The sequence below is a fragment of the Ammospiza caudacuta genome, chromosome 3, assembly GCF_027887145.1.
Source record: "Ammospiza caudacuta isolate bAmmCau1 chromosome 3, bAmmCau1.pri, whole genome shotgun sequence".
Taxonomy (NCBI): Eukaryota; Metazoa; Chordata; class Aves; order Passeriformes; family Passerellidae; genus Ammospiza; species Ammospiza caudacuta.
In genome coordinates this window covers 20,800,349-20,823,062 of record NC_080595.1, presented here as the reverse complement: position 1 = coordinate 20,823,062, position 22,714 = coordinate 20,800,349, and positions in this window count along the sequence as shown.

The following is a 22,714-nucleotide window of genomic DNA, read 5'->3' as shown; positions in this document are numbered from 1 at the left end:
CCGGGCTTCTTTTGGCAGTAGCCACGCTAAGAGAGCACTGTGACCGGTACAATCGTCTTTGCGCGAAGAAGCCGCTTCTTCGGCTCCGGGAGCCGGAGAGAGCGGCAGCATCGGAAAGGTGAAGAAGGAAGCTGTACAACACTGGGCTTGTGTGCGCAACTTGCCAACTGATAGAAAACAGTACCTTACCACTTTCCTGACTTTTCCAATCACATGAATATTTGATAAGAAGCTGTTTTGGACAGCTTTTCTGTTCTTTACGGCAAACACTTGCAGACCACCATGCAACGTCCAGAACACGATGGGAGATGTTTTCTGTGCTCCCGCAGGTTTTCCTTGCCAGACAGAGTGGAAAAGCTTTCTGCTAGGATGTAGACCACAAAAGACGCTAAAGACGAAGGTACGATGCTCTCCGGAGCTAAGCGCCGCTCCCGGGCTTCTTTCGGCAGTAGCCGCGCTAAGAGAGCACTGTGACCGGTACAATCGTCTTTGCGCGAAGAAGCCGCTTCTTCGGCTCCGGGAGCCGGAGAGAGCGGCAGCATCGGAAAGGTGAAGATGGAAGCTGTACAACACTGGGCTTGTGTGCGCAGCTTGCCATCTGATAGAAAACAGTACCTTACCACTTTCCTGACTTTTCCAATCACATGAATATTCAATTGGAAGCTGTTTTGGACAGCTTTTCTTTTCTTTAGGCGAAAACCTTGGCAGACCTCCGTGCAACGTCCAGAACACGATGGGAGATGTTTTCTGTGCTCCCGCAGGTTTTCCTTGCCAGACAGAGTGGAAAAGCTTTCTGCTAGGATGTAGACCACAAAAGACGCTAAAGACGAAGGTACGATGCTCTCCGGAGCTAAGCGCCGCTCCCGGGCTTCTTTCGGCAGTAGCCGCGCTAAGAGAGCACTGTGACCGGTACAATCGTCTTTGCGCGAAGAAGCCGCTTCTTCGGCTCCGGGAGCCGGAGAGAGCGGCAGCATCGGAAAGGTGAAGAAGGAAGCTGTACAACACTGGGCTTGTGTGCGCAACTTGCCAACTGATAGAAAACAGTACCTTACCACTTTCCTGACTTTTCCAATCACATGAATATTTGATAAGAAGCTGTTTTGGACAGCTTTTCTTTTCTTTACGCCAAACACTTGCAGACCTCCGTGCAACGTCCAGAACACGATGGGAGATGTTTTCTGTGCTCCCGCAGGTTTTCCTTGCCAGACAGAGTGGAAAAGCTTTCTGCTAGGATGTAGACCACAAAAGACGCTAAAGACGAAGGTACGATGCTCTCCGGAGCTAAGCGCCGCTCCCGGGCGTCTTTCGGCACAAGCCGCGCTAAGAGAGCACCGTGACCGGTACAATCGTCTTTGCGCGAAGAAGCCGCTTCTTCGGCTCCGGGAGCCGGAGAGAGCGGCAGCATCGGAAAGGTGAAGAAGGAAGCTGTACAACACTGGGCTTGTGTGCGCAACTTGCCAACTGATAGAAAACAGTACCTTACCACTTTCCTGACTTTTCCAATCACATGAATATTTGATTGGAAGCTGTTTTGGACAGCTTTTCTTTTCTTTATGCCAAACACTTGCAGACCTCCGTGCAACGTCCAGAACACGATGGGAGATGTTTTCTGTGCTCCCGCAGGTTTTCCTTGCCAGACACAGTTGGAAAGCTCTCTGCTAGGATGTAGACCACAAAAGACGCTAAAGACGAAGGTACGATGCTCTCCGGAGCTAAGCGCCGCTCCCGGGCGTCTTTCGGCAGAAGCCGCGCTACGAGAGCACTGTGAGCGGTACAATCGTCTTTGCGCGAAGAAGCCGCTTCTTCGGCTCCGGGAGCCGGAGAGAGCGGCAGCATCGGAAAGGTGAAGAAGGAAGCTGTACAACACTGGGATTGTGTGCGCTACTTGCCAACTGATAGAAAACAGTACCTTACCACTTTCCTGACTTTTCCAATCACATGAATATTTGATTGGAAGCTGTTTTGGACAGCTTTTCTTTTCTTTAGGCGAAAACCTTGGCAGACCTCCAAGCAACGTCCAGAACACGATGGGAGATGTTTTCTGTGCTCCCGCAGGTTTTCCTTGCCAGACACAGTTGGAAAGCTCTCTGCTAGGATGTAGACCACAAAAGACGCTAAAGACGAAGGTACGATGCTCTCCGGAGCTAAGCGCCGCTCCCGGGCGTCTTTCGGCACAAGCCGCGCTACGAGAGCACTGTGAGCGGTACAATCGTCTTTGCGCGAAGAAGCCGCTTCTTCGGCTCCGGGAGCCGGAGAGAGCGGCAGCATCGGAAAGGTGAAGATGGAAGCTGTACAACACTGGGATTGTGTGCGCAGCTTGCCAACTGATAGAAAACAGTACCTTACCACTTTCCTGACTTTTCCAATCACATGAATATTTGATTGGAAGCTGTTTTGGACAGCTTTTCTTTCCTTCATGCCAAACACTTGGCAGACCTCCGTGCAACGTCCAGAACACGATGGGAGATGTTTTCTGTGCTCCCGCAGGTTTTCCTTGCCAGACAGAGTGGAAAAGCTTTCTGCTAGGATGTAGACCACAAAAGACGCTAAAGACGAAGGTACGATGCTCTCCGGAGCTAAGCGCCGCTCCCGGGCTTCTTTCGGCAGTAGCCGCGCTAAGAGAGCACTGTGACCGGTACAATCGTCTTTGCGCGAAGAAGCCGCTTCTTCGGCTCCGGGAGCCGGAGAGAGCGGCAGCATCGGAAAGGTGAAGAAGGAAGCTGTACAACACTGGGCTTGTGTGCGCAGCTTGCCAACTGATAGAAAACAGTACCTTACCACTTTCCTGACTTTTCCAATCACATGAACATTCGATTGGAAGCTGTTTTGGACAGCTTTTCTTTCCTTCATGCCAAACACTTGGCAGACCTCCGTGCAACGTCCAGAACACGATGGGAGATGTTTTCTGTGCTCCCGCAGGTTTTCCTTGCCAGACACAGTTGGAAAGCTCTCTGCTAGGATGTAGACCACAAAAGACGCTAAAGACGAAGGTACGATGCTCTCCGGAGCTAAGCGCCGCTCCCGGGCGTCTTTCGGCACAAGCCGCGCTACGAGAGCACTGTGAGCGGTACAATCGTCTTTGCGCGAAGAAGCCGCTTCTTCGGCTCCGGGAGCCGGAGAGAGCGGCAGCATCGGAAAGGTGAAGATGGAAGCTGTACAACACTGGGATTGTGTGCGCAGCTTGCCAACTGATAGAAAACAGTACCTTACCACTTTCCTGACTTTTCCAATCACATGAACATTCGATTGGAAGCTGTTTTGGACAGCTTTTCTGTTCTTTACGGCAAACACTTGCAGACCACCATGCAACGTCCAGAACACGATGGGAGATGTTTTCTGTGCTCCCGCAGGTTTTCCTTGCCAGACAGAGTGGAAAAGCTTTCTGCTAGGATGTAGACCACAAAAGACGCTAAAGACGAAGGTACGATGCTCTCCGGAGCTAAGCGCCGCTCCCGGGCTTCTTTCGGCAGTAGCCGCGCTAAGAGAGCACTGTGACCGGTACAATCGTCTTTGCGCGAAGAAGCCGCTTCTTCGGCTCCGGGAGCCGGAGAGAGCGGCAGCATCGGAAAGGTGAAGATGGAAGCTGTACAACACTGGGCTTGTGTGCGCAGCTTGCCAACTGATAGAAAACAGTACCTTACCACTTTCCTGACTTTTCCAATCACATGAATATTCAATTGGAAGCTGTTTTGGACAGCTTTTCTTTTCTTTAGGCGAAAACCTTGGCAGACCTCCGTGCAACGTCCAGAACACGATGGGAGATGTTTTCTGTGCTCCCGCAGGTTTTCCTTGCCAGACAGAGTGGAAAAGCTTTCTGCTAGGATGTAGACCACAAAAGACGCTAAAGACGAAGGTACGATGCTCTCCGGAGCTAAGCGCCGCTCCCGGGCTTCTTTTGGCAGTAGCCACGCTAAGAGAGCACTGTGACCGGTACAATCGTCTTTGCGCGAAGAAGCCGCTTCTTCGGCTCCGGGAGCCGGAGAGAGCGGCAGCATCGGAAAGGTGAAGAAGGAAGCTGTACAACACTGGGCTTGTGTGCGCAACTTGCCAACTGATAGAAAACAGTACCTTACCACTTTCCTGACTTTTCCAATCACATGAATATTTGATAAGAAGCTGTTTTGGACAGCTTTTCTGTTCTTTACGGCAAACACTTGCAGACCACCATGCAACGTCCAGAACACGATGGGAGATGTTTTCTGTGCTCCCGCAGGTTTTCCTTGCCAGACAGAGTGGAAAAGCTTTCTGCTAGGATGTAGACCACAAAAGACGCTAAAGACGAAGGTACGATGCTCTCCGGAGCTAAGCGCCGCTCCCGGGCTTCTTTCGGCAGTAGCCGCGCTAAGAGAGCACTGTGACCGGTACAATCGTCTTTGCGCGAAGAAGCCGCTTCTTCGGCTCCGGGAGCCGGAGAGAGCGGCAGCATCGGAAAGGTGAAGATGGAAGCTGTACAACACTGGGCTTGTGTGCGCAGCTTGCCATCTGATAGAAAACAGTACCTTACCACTTTCCTGACTTTTCCAATCACATGAATATTCAATTGGAAGCTGTTTTGGACAGCTTTTCTTTTCTTTAGGCGAAAACCTTGGCAGACCTCCGTGCAACGTCCAGAACACGATGGGAGATGTTTTCTGTGCTCCCGCAGGTTTTCCTTGCCAGACAGAGTGGAAAAGCTTTCTGCTAGGATGTAGACCACAAAAGACGCTAAAGACGAAGGTACGATGCTCTCCGGAGCTAAGCGCCGCTCCCGGGCTTCTTTCGGCAGTAGCCGCGCTAAGAGAGCACTGTGACCGGTACAATCGTCTTTGCGCGAAGAAGCCGCTTCTTCGGCTCCGGGAGCCGGAGAGAGCGGCAGCATCGGAAAGGTGAAGAAGGAAGCTGTACAACACTGGGCTTGTGTGCGCAACTTGCCAACTGATAGAAAACAGTACCTTACCACTTTCCTGACTTTTCCAATCACATGAATATTTGATAAGAAGCTGTTTTGGACAGCTTTTCTTTTCTTTACGCCAAACACTTGCAGACCTCCGTGCAACGTCCAGAACACGATGGGAGATGTTTTCTGTGCTCCCGCAGGTTTTCCTTGCCAGACAGAGTGGAAAAGCTTTCTGCTAGGATGTAGACCACAAAAGACGCTAAAGACGAAGGTACGATGCTCTCCGGAGCTAAGCGCCGCTCCCGGGCGTCTTTCGGCACAAGCCGCGCTAAGAGAGCACCGTGACCGGTACAATCGTCTTTGCGCGAAGAAGCCGCTTCTTCGGCTCCGGGAGCCGGAGAGAGCGGCAGCATCGGAAAGGTGAAGAAGGAAGCTGTACAACACTGGGCTTGTGTGCGCAACTTGCCAACTGATAGAAAACAGTACCTTACCACTTTCCTGACTTTTCCAATCACATGAATATTTGATTGGAAGCTGTTTTGGACAGCTTTTCTTTTCTTTATGCCAAACACTTGCAGACCTCCGTGCAACGTCCAGAACACGATGGGAGATGTTTTCTGTGCTCCCGCAGGTTTTCCTTGCCAGACACAGTTGGAAAGCTCTCTGCTAGGATGTAGACCACAAAAGACGCTAAAGACGAAGGTACGATGCTCTCCGGAGCTAAGCGCCGCTCCCGGGCGTCTTTCGGCAGAAGCCGCGCTACGAGAGCACTGTGACCGGTACAATCGTCTTTGCGCGAAGAAGCCGCTTCTTCGGCTCCGGGAGCCGGAGAGAGCGGCAGCATCGGAAAGGTGAAGAAGGAAGCTGTACAACACTGGGATTGTGTGCGCTACTTGCCAACTGATAGAAAACAGTACCTTACCACTTTCCTGACTTTTCCAATCACATGAATATTTGATTGGAAGCTGTTTTGGACAGCTTTTCTTTTCTTTAGGCGAAAACCTTGGCAGACCTCCAAGCAACGTCCAGAACACGATGGGAGATGTTTTCTGTGCTCCCGCAGGTTTTCCTTGCCAGACACAGTTGGAAAGCTCTCTGCTAGGATGTAGACCACAAAAGACGCTAAAGACGAAGGTACGATGCTCTCCGGAGCTAAGCGCCGCTCCCGGGCGTCTTTCGGCACAAGCCGCGCTACGAGAGCACTGTGAGCGGTACAATCGTCTTTGCGCGAAGAAGCCGCTTCTTCGGCTCCGGGAGCCGGAGAGAGCGGCAGCATCGGAAAGGTGAAGATGGAAGCTGTACAACACTGGGATTGTGTGCGCAGCTTGCCAACTGATAGAAAACAGTACCTTACCACTTTCCTGACTTTTCCAATCACATGAATATTTGATTGGAAGCTGTTTTGGACAGCTTTTCTTTCCTTCATGCCAAACACTTGGCAGACCTCCGTGCAACGTCCAGAACACGATGGGAGATGTTTTCTGTGCTCCCGCAGGTTTTCCTTGCCAGACAGAGTGGAAAAGCTTTCTGCTAGGATGTAGACCACAAAAGACGCTAAAGACGAAGGTACGATGCTCTCCGGAGCTAAGCGCCGCTCCCGGGCTTCTTTCGGCAGTAGCCGCGCTAAGAGAGCACTGTGACCGGTACAATCGTCTTTGCGCGAAGAAGCCGCTTCTTCGGCTCCGGGAGCCGGAGAGAGCGGCAGCATCGGAAAGGTGAAGAAGGAAGCTGTACAACACTGGGCTTGTGTGCGCAGCTTGCCAACTGATAGAAAACAGTACCTTACCACTTTCCTGACTTTTCCAATCACATGAACATTCGATTGGAAGCTGTTTTGGACAGCTTTTCTTTCCTTCATGCCAAACACTTGGCAGACCTCCGTGCAACGTCCAGAACACGATGGGAGATGTTTTCTGTGCTCCCGCAGGTTTTCCTTGCCAGACACAGTTGGAAAGCTCTCTGCTAGGATGTAGACCACAAAAGACGCTAAAGACGAAGGTACGATGCTCTCCGGAGCTAAGCGCCGCTCCCGGGCGTCTTTCGGCACAAGCCGCGCTACGAGAGCACTGTGAGCGGTACAATCGTCTTTGCGCGAAGAAGCCGCTTCTTCGGCTCCGGGAGCCGGAGAGAGCGGCAGCATCGGAAAGGTGAAGATGGAAGCTGTACAACACTGGGATTGTGTGCGCAGCTTGCCAACTGATAGAAAACAGTACCTTACCACTTTCCTGACTTTTCCAATCACATGAACATTCGATTGGAAGCTGTTTTGGACAGCTTTTCTGTTCTTTACGGCAAACACTTGCAGACCACCATGCAACGTCCAGAACACGATGGGAGATGTTTTCTGTGCTCCCGCAGGTTTTCCTTGCCAGACAGAGTGGAAAAGCTTTCTGCTAGGATGTAGACCACAAAAGACGCTAAAGACGAAGGTACGATGCTCTCCGGAGCTAAGCGCCGCTCCCGGGCTTCTTTCGGCAGTAGCCGCGCTAAGAGAGCACTGTGACCGGTACAATCGTCTTTGCGCGAAGAAGCCGCTTCTTCGGCTCCGGGAGCCGGAGAGAGCGGCAGCATCGGAAAGGTGAAGATGGAAGCTGTACAACACTGGGCTTGTGTGCGCAGCTTGCCAACTGATAGAAAACAGTACCTTACCACTTTCCTGACTTTTCCAATCACATGAATATTCAATTGGAAGCTGTTTTGGACAGCTTTTCTTTTCTTTAGGCGAAAACCTTGGCAGACCTCCGTGCAACGTCCAGAACACGATGGGAGATGTTTTCTGTGCTCCCGCAGGTTTTCCTTGCCAGACAGAGTGGAAAAGCTTTCTGCTAGGATGTAGACCACAAAAGACGCTAAAGACGAAGGTACGATGCTCTCCGGAGCTAAGCGCCGCTCCCGGGCTTCTTTCGGCAGTAGCCGCGCTAAGAGAGCACTGTGACCGGTACAATCGTCTTTGCGCGAAGAAGCCGCTTCTTCGGCTCCGGGAGCCGGAGAGAGCGGCAGCATCGGAAAGGTGAAGAAGGAAGCTGTACAACACTGGGCTTGTGTGCGCAACTTGCCAACTGATAGAAAACAGTACCTTACCACTTTCCTGACTTTTCCAATCACATGAATATTTGATAAGAAGCTGTTTTGGACAGCTTTTCTTTTCTTTACGCCAAACACTTGCAGACCTCCGTGCAACGTCCAGAACACGATGGGAGATGTTTTCTGTGCTCCCGCAGGTTTTCCTTGCCAGACAGAGTGGAAAAGCTTTCTGCTAGGATGTAGACCACAAAAGACGCTAAAGACGAAGGTACGATGCTCTCCGGAGCTAAGCGCCGCTCCCGGGCGTCTTTCGGCACAAGCCGCGCTAAGAGAGCACCGTGACCGGTACAATCGTCTTTGCGCGAAGAAGCCGCTTCTTCGGCTCCGGGAGCCGGAGAGAGCGGCAGCATCGGAAAGGTGAAGAAGGAAGCTGTACAACACTGGGCTTGTGTGCGCAACTTGCCAACTGATAGAAAACAGTACCTTACCACTTTCCTGACTTTTCCAATCACATGAATATTTGATTGGAAGCTGTTTTGGACAGCTTTTCTTTTCTTTATGCCAAACACTTGCAGACCTCCGTGCAACGTCCAGAACACGATGGGAGATGTTTTCTGTGCTCCCGCAGGTTTTCCTTGCCAGACACAGTTGGAAAGCTCTCTGCTAGGATGTAGACCACAAAAGACGCTAAAGACGAAGGTACGATGCTCTCCGGAGCTAAGCGCCGCTCCCGGGCGTCTTTCGGCAGAAGCCGCGCTACGAGAGCACTGTGACCGGTACAATCGTCTTTGCGCGAAGAAGCCGCTTCTTCGGCTCCGGGAGCCGGAGAGAGCGGCAGCATCGGAAAGGTGAAGAAGGAAGCTGTACAACACTGGGATTGTGTGCGCTACTTGCCAACTGATAGAAAACAGTACCTTACCACTTTCCTGACTTTTCCAATCACATGAATATTTGATTGGAAGCTGTTTTGGACAGCTTTTCTTTTCTTTAGGCGAAAACCTTGGCAGACCTCCAAGCAACGTCCAGAACACGATGGGAGATGTTTTCTGTGCTCCCGCAGGTTTTCCTTGCCAGACACAGTTGGAAAGCTCTCTGCTAGGATGTAGACCACAAAAGACGCTAAAGACGAAGGTACGATGCTCTCCGGAGCTAAGCGCCGCTCCCGGGCGTCTTTCGGCACAAGCCGCGCTACGAGAGCACTGTGAGCGGTACAATCGTCTTTGCGCGAAGAAGCCGCTTCTTCGGCTCCGGGAGCCGGAGAGAGCGGCAGCATCGGAAAGGTGAAGATGGAAGCTGTACAACACTGGGATTGTGTGCGCAGCTTGCCAACTGATAGAAAACAGTACCTTACCACTTTCCTGACTTTTCCAATCACATGAATATTTGATTGGAAGCTGTTTTGGACAGCTTTTCTTTCCTTCATGCCAAACACTTGGCAGACCTCCGTGCAACGTCCAGAACACGATGGGAGATGTTTTCTGTGCTCCCGCAGGTTTTCCTTGCCAGACAGAGTGGAAAAGCTTTCTGCTAGGATGTAGACCACAAAAGACGCTAAAGACGAAGGTACGATGCTCTCCGGAGCTAAGCGCCGCTCCCGGGCTTCTTTCGGCAGTAGCCGCGCTAAGAGAGCACTGTGAGCGGTACAATCGTCTTTGCGCGAAGAAGCCGCTTCTTCGGCTCCGGGAGCCGGAGAGAGCGGCAGCATCGGAAAGGTGAAGAAGGAAGCTGTACAACACTGGGCTTGTGTGCGCAGCTTGCCAACTGATAGAAAACAGTACCTTACCACTTTCCTGACTTTTCCAATCACATGAACATTCGATTGGAAGCTGTTTTGGACAGCTTTTCTTTCCTTCATGCCAAACACTTGGCAGACCTCCGTGCAACGTCCAGAACACGATGGGAGATGTTTTCTGTGCTCCCGCAGGTTTTCCTTGCCAGACACAGTTGGAAAGCTCTCTGCTAGGATGTAGACCACAAAAGACGCTAAAGACGAAGGTACGATGCTCTCCGGAGCTAAGCGCCGCTCCCGGGCGTCTTTCGGCACAAGCCGCGCTACGAGAGCACTGTGAGCGGTACAATCGTCTTTGCGCGAAGAAGCCGCTTCTTCGGCTCCGGGAGCCGGAGAGAGCGGCAGCATCGGAAAGGTGAAGATGGAAGCTGTACAACACTGGGATTGTGTGCGCAGCTTGCCAACTGATAGAAAACAGTACCTTACCACTTTCCTGACTTTTCCAATCACATGAACATTCGATTGGAAGCTGTTTTGGACAGCTTTTCTGTTCTTTACGGCAAACACTTGCAGACCACCATGCAACGTCCAGAACACGATGGGAGATGTTTTCTGTGCTCCCGCAGGTTTTCCTTGCCAGACAGAGTGGAAAAGCTTTCTGCTAGGATGTAGACCACAAAAGACGCTAAAGACGAAGGTACGATGCTCTCCGGAGCTAAGCGCCGCTCCCGGGCTTCTTTCGGCAGTAGCCGCGCTAAGAGAGCACTGTGACCGGTACAATCGTCTTTGCGCGAAGAAGCCGCTTCTTCGGCTCCGGGAGCCGGAGAGAGCGGCAGCATCGGAAAGGTGAAGATGGAAGCTGTACAACACTGGGCTTGTGTGCGCAGCTTGCCAACTGATAGAAAACAGTACCTTACCACTTTCCTGACTTTTCCAATCACATGAATATTCAATTGGAAGCTGTTTTGGACAGCTTTTCTTTTCTTTAGGCGAAAACCTTGGCAGACCTCCGTGCAACGTCCAGAACACGATGGGAGATGTTTTCTGTGCTCCCGCAGGTTTTCCTTGCCAGACAGAGTGGAAAAGCTTTCTGCTAGGATGTAGACCACAAAAGACGCTAAAGACGAAGGTACGATGCTCTCCGGAGCTAAGCGCCGCTCCCGGGCTTCTTTTGGCAGTAGCCACGCTAAGAGAGCACTGTGACCGGTACAATCGTCTTTGCGCGAAGAAGCCGCTTCTTCGGCTCCGGGAGCCGGAGAGAGCGGCAGCATCGGAAAGGTGAAGAAGGAAGCTGTACAACACTGGGCTTGTGTGCGCAACTTGCCAACTGATAGAAAACAGTACCTTACCACTTTCCTGACTTTTCCAATCACATGAATATTTGATAAGAAGCTGTTTTGGACAGCTTTTCTTTTCTTTACGCCAAACACTTGCAGACCTCCGTGCAACGTCCAGAACACGATGGGAGATGTTTTCTGTGCTCCCGCAGGTTTTCCTTGCCAGACAGAGTGGAAAAGCTTTCTGCTAGGATGTAGACCACAAAAGACGCTAAAGACGAAGGTACGATGCTCTCCGGAGCTAAGCGCCGCTCCCGGGCGTCTTTCGGCACAAGCCGCGCTAAGAGAGCACCGTGACCGGTACAATCGTCTTTGCGCGAAGAAGCCGCTTCTTCGGCTCCGGGAGCCGGAGAGAGCGGCAGCATCGGAAAGGTGAAGAAGGAAGCTGTACAACACTGGGCTTGTGTGCGCAACTTGCCAACTGATAGAAAACAGTACCTTACCACTTTCCTGACTTTTCCAATCACATGAATATTTGATTGGAAGCTGTTTTGGACAGCTTTTCTTTTCTTTATGCCAAACACTTGCAGACCTCCGTGCAACGTCCAGAACACGATGGGAGATGTTTTCTGTGCTCCCGCAGGTTTTCCTTGCCAGACACAGTTGGAAAGCTCTCTGCTAGGATGTAGACCACAAAAGACGCTAAAGACGAAGGTACGATGCTCTCCGGAGCTAAGCGCCGCTCCCGGGCGTCTTTCGGCACAAGCCGCGCTACGAGAGCACTGTGAGCGGTACAATCGTCTTTGCGCGAAGAAGCCGCTTCTTCGGCTCCGGGAGCCGGAGAGAGCGGCAGCATCGGAAAGGTGAAGATGGAAGCTGTACAACACTGGGATTGTGTGCGCAGCTTGCCAACTGATAGAAAACAGTACCTTACCACTTTCCTGACTTTTCCAATCACATGAATATTTGATTGCAAGCTGTTTTGGACAGCTTTTCTTTCCTTCATGCCAAACACTTGGCAGACCTCCGTGCAACGTCCAGAACACGATGGGAGATGTTTTCTGTGCTCCCGCAGGTTTTCCTTGCCAGACAGAGTGGAAAAGCTTTCTGCTAGGATGTAGACCACAAAAGACGCTAAAGACGAAGGTACGATGCTCTCCGGAGCTAAGCGCCGCTCCCGGGCTTCTTTCGGCAGTAGCCCCGCTAAGAGAGCACTGTGACCGGTACAATCGTCTTTGCGCGAAGAAGCCGCTTCTTCGGCTCCGGGAGCCGGAGAGAGCGGCAGCATCGGAAAGGTGAAGATGGAAGCTGTACAACACTGGGCTTGTGTGCGCAGCTTGCCAACTGATAGAAAACAGTACCTTACCACTTTCCTGACTTTTCCAATCACATGAACATTCGATTGGAAGCTGTTTTAGACAGCTTTTCTTTCCTTCATGCCAAACACTTGGCAGACCTCCGTGCAACGTCCAGAACACGATGGGAGATGTTTTCTGTGCTCCCGCAGGTTTTCCTTGCCAGACAGAGTGGAAAAGCTTTCTGCTAGGATGTAGACCACAAAAGACGCTAAAGACGAAGGTACGATGCTCTCCGGAGCTAAGCGCCGCTCCCGGGCGTCTTTCGGCACAAGCCGCGCTACGAGAGCACTGTGAGCGGTACAATCGTCTTTGCGCGAAGAAGCCGCTTCTTCGGCTCCAGGAGCCGGAGAGAGCGGCAGCATCGGAAAGGTGAAGATGGAAGCTGTACAACACTGGGATTGTGTGCGCAGCTTGCCAACTGATAGAAAACAGTACCTTACCACTTTCCTGACTTTTCCAATCACATGAATATTCGATTGGAAGCTGTTTTGGACAGCTTTTATTTTCTTTAGGCGAAAACCTTGGCAGACCTCCGTGCAACGTCCAGAACACGATGGGAGATGTTTTCTGTGCTCCCGCAGGTTTTCCTTGCCAGACACAGTTGGAAAGCTCTCTGCTAGGATGTAGACCACAAAAGACGCTAAAGACGAAGGTACGATGCTCTCCGGAGCTAAGCGCCGCTCCCGGGCATCTTTCGGCAGAAGCCGCGCTACGAGAGCACTGTGACCGGTACAATCGTCTTTGCGCGAAGAAGCCGCTTCTTCGGCTCCGGGAGCCGGAGAGAGCGGCAGCATCGGAAAGGTGAAGATGGAAGCTGTACAACACTGGGCTTGTGTGCGCAGCTTGCCAACTGATAGAAAACAGTACCTTACCACTTTCCTGACTTTTCCAATCACATGAATATTCGATTGGAAGCTGTTTTGGACAGCTTTTCTGTTCTTTACGGCAAACACTTGCAAACCACCATGCAACGTCCAGAACACGATGGGAGATGTTTTCTGTGCTCCCGCAGGTTTTCCTTGCCAGACAGAGTGGAAAAGCTTTCTGCTAGGATGTAGACCACAAAAGACGCTAAAGACGAAGGTACGATGCTCTCCGGAGCTAAGCGCCGCTCCCGGGCGTCTTTCGGCAGAAGCGGCGCTAAGAGAGCACTGTGACGGGTACAATCGTCTTTGCGCGAAGAAGCCGCTTCTTCGGCTCCGGGAGCCGGAGAGAGCGGCAGCATCGGAAAGGTGAAGATGGAAGCTGTACAACACTGGGATTGTGTGCGCAGCTTGCCAACTGATAGAAAACAGTACCTTACCACTTTCCTGACTTTTCCAATCACATGAATATTTGATTGGAAGCTGTTTTGGACAGCTTTCCTTTTCTTTATGCCAAACACTTGCAGACCTCCGTGCAACGTCCAGAACACGATGGGAGATGTTTTCTGTGCTCCCGCAGGTTTTCCTTGCCAGACACAGTTGGAAAGCTCTCTGCTAGGATGTAGACCACAAAAGACGCTAAAGACGAAGGTACGATGCTCTCCGGAGCTAAGCGCCGCTCCCGGGCGTCTTTCGGCACAAGCCGCGCTACGAGAGCACTGTGAGCGGTACAATCGTCTTTGCGCGAAGAAGCCGCTTCTTCGGCTCCGGGAGCCGGAGAGAGCGGCAGCATCGGAAAGGTGAAGAAGGAAGCTGTACAACACTGGGATTGTGTGCGCTACTTGCCAACTGATAGAAAACAGTACCTTACCGTTCTCCTGACTTTTCCAATCACATGAATATTTGATTGGAAGCTGTTTTGGACAGCTTTTATTTTCTTTAGGCGAAAACCTTGGCAGACCTCCATGCAACGTCCAGAACACGATGGGAGATGTTTTCTGTGCTCCCGCAGGTTTTCCTTGCCAGACACAGTTGGAAAGCTCTCTGCTAGGATGTAGACCACAAAAGACGCTAAAGACGAAGGTACGATGCTCTCCGGAGCTAAGCGCCGCTCCCGGGCGTCTTTCGGCAGAAGCCGCGCTACGAGAGCACTGTGAGCGGTACAATCGTCTTTGCGCGAAGAAGCCGCTTCTTCGGCTCCGGGAGCCGGAGAGAGCGGCAGCATCGGAAAGGTGAAGATGGAAGCTGTACAACACTGGGATTGTGTGCGCAGCTTGCCAACTGATAGAAAACAGTACCTTACCACTTTCCTGACTTTTCCAATCACATGAATATTTGATTGGAAGCTGTTTTGGACAGCTTTTCTTTCCTTCATGCCAAACACTTGGCAGACCTCCGTGCAACGTCCAGAACACGATGGGAGATGTTTTCTGTGCTCCCGCAGGTTTTCCTTGCCAGACAGAGTGGAAAAGCTTTCTGCTAGGATGTAGACCACAAAAGACGCTAAAGACGAAGGTACGATGCTCTCCGGAGCTAAGCGCCGCTCCCGGGCGTCTTTCGGCAGTAGCCGCGCTAAGAGAGCACTGTGACCGGTACAATCGTCTTTGCGCGAAGAAGCCGCTTCTTCGGCTCCGGGAGCCGGAGAGAGCGGCAGCATCGGAAAGGTGAAGATGGAAGCTGTACAACACTGGGCTTGTGTGCGCAGCTTGCCAACTGATAGAAAACAGTACCTTACCACTTTCCTGACTTTTCCAATCACATGAACATTCGATTGGAAGCTGTTTTGGACAGCTTTTCTTTCCTTCATGCCAAACACTTGGCAGACCTCCGTGCAACGTCCAGAACACGATGGGAGATGTTTTCTGTGCTCCCGCAGGTTTTCCTTGCCAGACAGAGTGGAAAAGCTTTCTGCTAGGATGTAGACCACAAAAGACGCTAAAGACGAAGGTACGATGCTCTCCGGAGCTAAGCGCCGCTCCCGGGCGTCTTTCGGCACAAGCCGCGCTACGAGAGCACTGTGAGCGGTACAATCGTCTTTGCGCGAAGAAGCCGCTTCTTCGGCTCCGGGAGCCGGAGAGAGCGGCAGCATCGGAAAGGTGAAGATGGAAGCTGTACAACACTGGGATTGTGTGCGCAGCTTGCCAACTGATAGAAAACAGTACCTTACCACTTTCCTGACTTTTCCAATCACATGAATATTCGATTGGAAGCTGTTTTGGACAGCTTTTCTTTTCTTTAGGCGAAAACCTTGGCAGACCTCCGTGCAACGTCCAGAACACGATGGGAGATGTTTTCTGTGCTCCCGCAGGTTTTCCTTGCCAGACACAGTTGGAAAGCTCTCTGCTAGGATGTAGACCACAAAAGACGCTAAAGACGAAGGTACGATGCTCTCCGGAGCTAAGCGCCGCTCCCGGGCATCTTTCGGCAGAAGCCGCGCTAGGAGAGCACCGTGACCGGTACAATCGTCTTTGCGCGAAGAAGCCGCTTCTTCGGCTCCGGGAGCCGGAGAGAGCGGCAGCATCGGAAAGGTGAAGAAGGAAGCTGTACAACACTGGGCTTGTGTGCGCAGCTTGCCAACTGATAGAAAACAGTACCTTACCACTTTCCTGACTTTTCCAATCACATGAACATTCGATTGGAAGCTGTTTTGGACAGCTTTTCTTTCCTTCATGCCAAACACTTGCAGACCTCGGTGCAACGTCCAGAACACGATGGGAGATGTTTTCTGTGCTCCCGCAGGTTTTCCTTGCCAGACAGAGTGGAAAAGCTTTCTGCTAGGATGTAGACCACAAAAGACGCTAAAGACGAAGGTACGATGCTCTCCGGAGCTAAGCGCCGCTCCCGGGCTTCTTTCGGCAGTAGCCGCGCTAAGAGAGCACTGTGAGCGGTACAATCGTCTTTGCGCGAAGAAGCCGCTTCTTCGGCTCCGGGAGCCAGAGAGAGCGGCAGCATCGGAAAGGTGAAGATGGAAGCTGTACAACACTGGGCTTGTGTGCGCAGCTTGCCAACTGATAGAAAACAGTACCTTACCACTTTCCTGACTTTTCCAATCACATGAATATTCGATTGGAAGCTGTTTTGGACAGCTTTTCTGTTCTTTACGGCAAACACTTGCAGACCACCATGCAACGTCCAGAACACGATGGGAGATGTTTTCTGTGCTCCCGCAGGTTTTCCTTGCCAGACAGAGTGGAAAAGCTTTCTGCTAGGATGTAGACCACAAAAGACGCTAAAGACGAAGGTACGATGCTCTCCGGAGCTAAGCGCCGCTCCCGGGCGTCTTTCGGCAGAAGCCGCGCTACGAGAGCACTGTGACCGGTACAATCGTCTTTGCGCGAAGAAGCCGCTTCTTCGGCTCCGGGAGCCGGAGAGAGCGGCAGCATCGGAAAGGTGAAGAAGGAAGCTGTACAACACTGGGATTGTGTGCGCTACTTGCCAACTGATAGAAAACAGTACCTTACCACTTTCCTGACTTTTCCAATCACATGAATATTTGATTGGAAGCTGTTTTGGACAGCTTTTCTTTTCTTTAGGCGAAAACCTTGGCAGACCTCCATGCAACGTCCAGAACACGATGGGAGATGTTTTCTGTGCTCCCGCAGGTTTTCCTTGCCAGACACAGTTGGAAAGCTCTCTGCTAGGATGTAGACCACAAAAGACGCTAAAGACGAAGGTACGATGCTCTCCGGAGCTAAGCGCCGCTCCCGGGCGTCTTTCGGCACAAGCCGCGCTACGAGAGCACTGTGAGCGGTACAATCGTCTTTGCGCGAAGAAGCCGCTTCTTCGGCTCCGGGAGCCGGAGAGAGCGGCAGCATCGGAAAGGTGAAGATGGAAGCTGTACAACACTGGGATTGTGTGCGCAGCTTGCCAACTGATAGAAAACAGTACCTTACCACTTTCCTGACTTTTCCAATCACATGAATATTTGATTGGAAGCTGTTTTGGACAGCTTTTCTTTCCTTCATGCCAAACACTTGGCAGACCTCCGTGCAACGTCCAGAACACGATGGGAGATGTTTTCTGTGCTCCCGCAGGTTTTCCTTGCCAGACAGAGTGGAAAAGCTTTCTGCTAGGATGTAGACCACAAAAGACGCTAAAGACGAAGGTACGATGCTCTCCGGAGCTAAGCGCCGCTCCCGGGCTTCTTTCGGCAGTAGCCGCGCTAAGAGAGCACTGTGAGCGGTACAATCGTCTTTGCGCGAAGAAGCCGCTTCTTCGGCTCCGGGAGCCGGAGAGAGCGGCAGCATCGGAAAGGTGAAGAAGGAAGCTGTACAACACTGGGCTTGTGTGCGCAGCTTGCCAACTGATAGAAAACAGTACCTTACCACTTTCCTGACTTTTCCAATCACATGAACATTCGATTGGAAGCTGTTTTGGACAGCTTTTCTTTCCTTCATGCCAAACACTTGGCAGACCTCCGTGCAACGTCCAGAACACGATGGGAGATGTTTTCTGTGCTCCCGCAGGTTTTCCTTGCCAGACAGAGTGGAAAAGCTTTCTGCTAGGATGTAGACCACAAAAGACGCTAAAGACGAAGGTACGATGCTCTCCGGAGCTAAGCGCCGCTCCCGGGCGTCTTTCGGCACAAGCCGCGCTACGAGAGCACTGTGAGCGGTACAATCGTCTTTGCGCGAAGAAGCCGCTTCTTCGGCTCCGGGAGCCGGAGAGAGCGGCAGCATCGGAAAGGTGAAGATGGAAGCTGTACAACACTGGGATTGTGTGCGCAGCTTGCCAACTGATAGAAAACAGTACCTTACCACTTTCCTGACTTTTCCAATCACATGAATATTCGATTGGAAGCTGTTTTGGACAGCTTTTCTTTTCTTTAGGCGAAAACCTTGGCAGACCTCCGTGCAACGTCCAGAACATGATGGGAGATGTTTTCTGTGCTCCCGCAGGTTTTCCTTGCCAGACACAGTTGGAAAGCTCTCTGCTAGGATGTAGACCACAAAAGATGCTAAAGACGAAGGTACGATGCTCTCCGGAGCTAAGCGCCGCTCCCGGGCGTCTTTCGGCACAAGCCGCGCTACGAGAGCACTGTGAGCGGTACAATCGTCTTTGCGCGAAGAAGCCGCTTCTTCGGCTCCGGGAGCCGGAGAGAGCGGCAGCATCGGAAAGGTGAAGATGGAAGCTGTACAACACTGGGATTGTGTGCGCAGCTTGCCAACTGATAGAAAACAGTACCTTACCACTTTCCTGACTTTTCCAATCACATGAACATTCGATTGGAAGCTGTTTTGGACAACGTTTCTTTCCTTCATGCCAAACACTTGGCAGACCTCCGTGCAACGTCCAGAACACGATGGGAGATGTTTTCTGTGCTCCCGCAGGTTTTCCTTGCCAGACAGAGTGGAAAAGCTTTCTGCTAGGATGTAGACCACAAAAGACGCTAAAGACGAAGGTACGATGCTCTCCGGAGCTAAGCGCCGCTCCCGGGCTTCTTTCGGCACAAGCCGCGCTAAGAGAGCACTGTGAGCGGTACAATCGTCTTTGCGCGAAGAAGCCGCTTCTTCGGCTCCGGGAGCCGGAGAGAGCGGCAGCATCGGAAAGGTGAAGAAGGAAGCTGTACAACACTGGGCTTGTGTGCGCAGCTTGCCAACTGATAGAAAACAGTACCTTACCACTTTCCTGACTTTTCCAATCACATGAATATTTGATTGGAAGCTGTTTTGGACAGCTTTTCTTTTCTTTAGGCGAAAACCTTGGCAGACCTCCGTGCAACGTCCAGAACACGATGGGAGATGTTTTCTGTGCTCCCGCAGGTTTTCCTTGCCAGACAGAGTGGAAAAGCTTTCTGCTAGGATGTAGACCACAAAAGACGCTAAAGACGAAGGTACGATGCTCTCCGGAGCTAAGCGCCGCTCCCGGGCGTCTTTCGGCACAAGCCGCGCTACGAGAACACCGTGACCGGTACAATCGTCTTTGCGCAAAGAAGCCGCTTCTTCGGCTCCGGGAGCCGGAGAGAGCTGCAGCATCGGAAAGGTGAAGATGGAAGCTGTACAACACTGGGCTTGTGTGCGCAGCTTGCCAACTGATAGAAAACAGTACCTTACCACTTTCCTGACTTTTCCAATCACATGAATATTCGATTGGAAGCTGTTTTGGACAGCTTTTCTTTTCTTTAGGCGAAAACCTTGGCAGACCTCCATGCAACGTCCAGAACACGATGGGAGATGTTTTCTGTGCTCCCGCAGGTTTTCCTTGCCAGACACAGTTGGAAAGCTCTCTGCTAGGATGTAGACCACAAAAGACGCTAAAGACGAAGGTACGATGCTCTCCGGAGCTAAGCGCCGCTCCCGGGCGTCTTTCGGCACAAGCCGCGCTACGAGAGCACTGTGAGCGGTACAATCGTCTTTGCGCGAAGAAGCCGCTTCTTCGGCTCCGGGAGCCGGAGAGAGCGGCAGCATCGGAAAGGTGAAGATGGAAGCTGTACAACACTGGGCTTGTGTGCGCAGCTTGCCAACTGATAGAAAACAGTACCTTACCACTTTCCTGACTTTTCCAATCACATGAATATTCGACTGGAAGCTGTTTTGGACAGCTTTTCTTTTCTTTAGGCGAAAACCTTGGCAGACCTCCGTGCAACGTCCAGAACACGATGGGAGATGTTTTCTGTGCTCCCGCAGGTTTTCCTTGCCAGACAGAGTGGAAAAGCTTTCTGCTAGGATGTAGACCACAAAAGACGCTAAAGACGAAGGTACGATGCTCTCCGGAGCTAAGCGCCGCTCCCGGGCTTCTTTCGGCACAAGCCGCGCTAAGAGAGCACTGTGACCGGTACAATCGTCTTTGCGCGAAGAAGCCGCTTCTTCGGCTCCGGGAGCCGGAGAGAGCAGCAGCATCGGAAAGGTGAAGATGGAAGCTGTACAACACTGGGATTGTGTGCGCAGCTTGCCAACTGATAGAAAACAGTACCTTACCACTTTCCTGACTTTTCCAATCACATGAATATTCGATTGGAAGCTGTTTTGGACAGCTTTTATTTTCTTTAGGCGAAAACCTTGGCAGACCTCCGTGCAACGTCCAGAACACGATGGGAGATGTTTTCTGTGCTCCCGCAGGTTTTCCTTGCCAGACACAGTTGGAAAGCTCTCTGCTAGGATGTAGACCACAAAAGACGCTAAAGACGAAGGTACGATGCTCTCCGGAGCTAAGCGCCGCTCCCGGGCATCTTTCGGCAGAAGCCGCGCTAGGAGAGCACCGTGACCGGTACAATCGTCTTTGCGCGAAGAAGCCGCTTCTTCGGCTCCGGGAGCCGGAGAGAGCGGCAGCATCGGAAAGGTGAAGAAGGAAGCTGTACAACACTGGGCTTGTGTGCGCAGCTTGCCAACTGATAGAAAACAGTACCTTACCACTTTCCTGACTTTTCCAATCACATGAACATTCGATTGGAAGCTGTTTTGGACAGCTTTTCTGTTCTTTACGGCAAACACTTGCAGACCACCATGCAACGTCCAGAACACGATGGGAGATGTTTTCTGTGCTCCCGCAGGTTTTCCTTGCCAGACAGAGTGGAAAAGCTTTCTGCTAGGATGTAGACCACAAAAGACGCTAAAGACGAAGGTATGATGCTCTCCGGAGCTAAGCGCCGCTCCCGGGCGTCTTTCGGCAGAAGCGGCGCTAAGAGAGCACTGTGACCGGTACAATCGTCTTTGCGCGAAGAAGCCGCTTCTTCGGCTCCGGGAGCCGGAGAGAGCGGCAGCATCGGAAAGGTGAAGATGGAAGCTGTACAACACTGGGATTGTGTGCGCAGCTTGCCAACTGATAGAAAACAGTACCTTACCACTTTCCTGACTTTTCCAATCACATGAATATTCGATTGGAAGCTGTTTTGGACAGCTTTTCTTTTCTTTAGGCGAAAACCTTGGCAGACCTCCGTGCAACGTCCAGAACACGATGGGAGATGTTTTCTGTGCTCCCGCAGGTTTTCCTTGCCAGACACAGTTGGAAAGCTCTCTGCTAGGATGTAGACCACAAAAGACGCTAAAGACGAAGGTACGATGCTCTCCGGAGCTAAGCACCGCTCCCGGGCGTCTTTCGGCACAAGCCGCGCTACGAGAGCACTGTGACCGGTACAATCGTCTTTGCGCGAAGAAGCCGCTTCTTCGGCTCCGGGAGCCGGAGAGAGCGGCAGCATCGGAAAGGTGAAGAAGGAAGCTGTACAACACTGGGATTGTGTGCGCTACTTGCCAACTGATAGAAAACAGTACCTTACCACTTTCCTGACTTTTCCAATCACATGAATATTTGATTGGAAGCTGTTTTGGACAGCTTTTCTTTTCTTTAGGCGAAAACCTTGGCAGACCACCAAGCAACGTCCAGAACACGATGGGAGATGTTTTCTGTGCTCCCGCAGGTTTTCCTTGCCAGACACAGTTGGAAAGCTCTCTGCTAGGATGTAGACCACAAAAGACGCTAAAGACGAAGGTACGATGCTCTCCGGAGCTAAGCGCCGCTCCCGGGCGTCTTTCGGCACAAGCCGCGCTACGAGAGCACTGTGAGCGGTACAATCGTCTTTGCGCGAAGAAGCCGCTTCTTCGGCTCCGGGAGCCGGAGAGAGCGGCAGCATCGGAAAGGTGAAGATGGAAGCTGTAAAACACTGGGATTGTGTGCGCAGCTTGCCAACTGATAGAAAACAGTACCTTACCACTTTCCTGACTTTTCCAATCACATGAATATTTGATTGGAAGCTGTTTTGGACAGCTTTTCTTTCCTTCATGCCAAACACTTGGCAGACCTCCGTGCAACGTCCAGAACACGATGGGAGATGTTTTCTGTGCTCCCGCAGGTTTTCCTTGCCAGACAGAGTGGAAAAGCTTTCTGCTAGGATGTAGACCACAAAAGACGCTAAAGACGAAGGTACGATGCTCTCCGGAGCTAAGCGCCGCTCCCGGGCTTCTTTCGGCAGTAGCCGCGCTAAGAGAGCACTGTGAGCGGTACAATCGTCTTTGCGCGAAGAAGCCGCTTCTTCGGCTCCGGGAGCCGGAGAGAGCGGCAGCATCGGAAAGGTGAAGAAGGAAGCTGTACAACACTGGGCTTGTGTGCGCAGCTTGCCAACTGATAGAAAACAGTACCTTACCACTTTCCTGACTTTTCCAATCACATGAACATTCGATTGGAAGCTGTTTTGGACAGCTTTTCTTTCCTTCATGCCAAACACTTGGCAGACCTCCGTGCAACGTCCAGAACACGATGGGAGATGTTTTCTGTGCTCCCGCAGGTTTTCCTTGCCAGACAGAGTGGAAAAGCTTTCTGCTAGGATGTAGACCACAAAAGACGCTAAAGACGAAGGTACGATGCTCTCCGGAGCTAAGCGCCGCTCCCGGGCGTCTTTCGGCACAAGCCGCGCTAAGAGAGCACCGTGACCGGTACAATCGTCTTTGCGCGAAGAAGCCGCTTCTTCGGCTCCGGAAGCCGGAGAGAGCGGCAGCATCGGAAAGGTGAAGAAGGAAGCTGTACAACACTGGGCTTGTGTGCGCAACTTGCCAACTGATAGAAAACAGTACCTTACCACTTTCCTGACTTTTCCAATCACATGAATATTTGATTGGAAGCTGTTTTGGACAGCTTTTCTTTTCTTTATGCCAAAC